Below are 2,500 nucleotides of genomic sequence, written 5' to 3'. Positions count from 1 at the left end.
ATATTAGATAAACAATATCTAATTTTTTATATCGGTTTCGGTTTATACATTGCAATTAATTAAAGAAACTAGTTAAGATTACTAAGGTAAAAAGGTAATATCTTTTAAGTGTCTAAGTAATGTATTGAAGCTATTGGAATTTCAAAAAAGGTCAACTCTTTAAAATATTGACCAATTTATTAGAATGTGACCTAGAATAAATAAATAATCTTACTAATTTTTTTGGATACAAACCCTTTATTTATCAATTCTTCCTTTTAATTTTTATCTTTATCTTTACGATAATAATAACAGTAATACAAATATAGAGTTTTTTACCGACATGATGATTAAATTTTGAGTTTAAAGATTTTTTTTTTAGATGTTTCGCTTATAAATTTTTTTTATTGTCACATTTAATTGTGTTTAGAAATTCAAATAATAATAATAATAATAATAATAATAATAATAATAGAAACTTTTTTTTTAATTTTTAAGTTATAGATGGACATAATTTTTATTTTTTATTATCGCAACAAACATTAAAAAAGTTTTAATGTAAATTTTAGTGCAAAATTAACATTAGAATAATATAATTATATAAGCTTTTATTTTTTAAGAGTTTTTTTTATAGTCAAATAATATTATAAACTTTAAATTGTTTGATTTATATTTTATATTAAATAAATAGAAAATAATATATTGACTATTGTTCATATTCTGTCACAAAACTCAAAACAAGGTTCAAGAATCAGTTTTTGATTACAATGGCTTAGAACATAGAAGATGGTTTAACGTAAAAGGATCCAAAAAGATTTGGATACCTAAGGTTACTTAAACTTGTTTTGTAGGTGTGCCTAGCATCCAAACGGAAAGAAAGAAAATATGTGGTATATGGATAGCGGATGCTCTAGGCATATGACCGGAAAGACAACCTTCTTCATAAAGCTTAATGAATATGATGGAGGACTTGTCACATTCGGTGATGATGCAAAAGGAAAAATTGTGGCTGTTGAAAAAGTGGGTAAAAGTTTCTCATCTTGTATAAATGATGTCCTTCTTGTACATGGCTTGAAACATAATTTACTTAGTGTTAGTCAACTATGTGATTTGGGTTTTGAAGTTATTTTTAAGAAGTTTGTTTGTTTAGTTGTTTGTGAGAAAACTGGGGATGTTCTTTTTGAAGCTAAAAGATGCAACAATGTGTATGGATTAACTCTTGAGGATTTAAAGGAACAAAATGTAACATGCTTTACATCTTTTGAATCTGAAAAATGGCTTTGGCATAGAAAGTTGGGACATGCTAGCATGTATCAAATTTCTAAGCTAGTCAAAAGAAATTTGGTTAGAGGAATTCCAAACATCAAGTTTGATAAGGATCTTACTTGTGACGCTTGTCAATTGGGCAAACAAGTAAAATCCTCTTTTAAATCAAAAGATGGAATCTCAACCAAAAGACCATTGGAGATGTTACATATTGATCTTTTTGGTCCTACTAAAATTCAAAGTTTAGGAGGTAAACACTATGGTCTTGTGGTGGTAGATTATTACTCTAGATTTGGTTGGGTACTTTTCCTTGCTCATAAGAATGATGCCTTTCATGCATTTTCCATCCTTTGCGAGAAAATTCAAAATGAAAAAGATTTGAAAATTGCCAATTTGAGAAGTGATCATGGAAGAGAATTTGAAAATCAAGATTTTGAAAAATTATGTGATGACTTAGGGATTTCTCATAATTTTTCATGCCCTAGAACCCCCAACAAAATGGGGTGGTTGAAAGAAGGAATAGAAGCCTTCAAGAAATGACTAGGGCTATGTTATGTGAGAGTGAGATTCCTAAATTCTTATGGGCTGAGGCTGTGAACACAGCATGTTATATTTTGAATAGAACAATCATTAGAAAAGAGTTAAAGAAAACACCTTATGAGCTATGGAAAGGGACCCCTCCAAATCTTAAGTATTTTTATGTTTTTGGATGCAAATGTTTTGTGCTCAACAATAAGGAAAACCTTGGAAAATTTGATCCAAAATCCTATGAAGGAATGTTTGTTGGATATTCCACCACAAGCAAGGCCTATAGAGTTTATCTCAAAGAGCATAGAACCATAGAGGAATCCATACATGTTACTTTTTGTGATTCTAACTTAATTCCCAGTATTGTGAAGGATAATGATTCAGATTGTGAAGAAGCTGGAACAAATAAAGAAAACCCCAAATCTGTGCAAAATGAAGAATCTGTCAGCCCGGTTTTGTCTCGTCAGATTGGAGGAGACATTTCCATTTTGTCTCCTGAGCAGGGACGAGCAACTGAAACAGTGAGACCACCAGAAGTTCATCAAAACTCAACACCTGTCCGAAAGCCTAGAGAATGGAAATCTATGAGGGGTTATCCTCATGACTTCATAATTGGTGATCCCTCTCAAGGTGTAACAACAAGATCCTCCACCAAAAGGCAAACCGAACCTAGCAACTTTGCTCTCTTGTCACAAATGGAGCCCAACAATGTCAAACAAGCTCTTGA

Source organism: Arachis ipaensis, chromosome B06, assembly GCF_000816755.2.
Source record: "Arachis ipaensis cultivar K30076 chromosome B06, Araip1.1, whole genome shotgun sequence".
NCBI classification, from domain to species: Eukaryota; Viridiplantae; Streptophyta; class Magnoliopsida; order Fabales; family Fabaceae; genus Arachis; species Arachis ipaensis.
The sequence above is the reverse complement of the archived record's forward strand: the minus strand, read 5'-3'. Positions refer to the sequence as shown.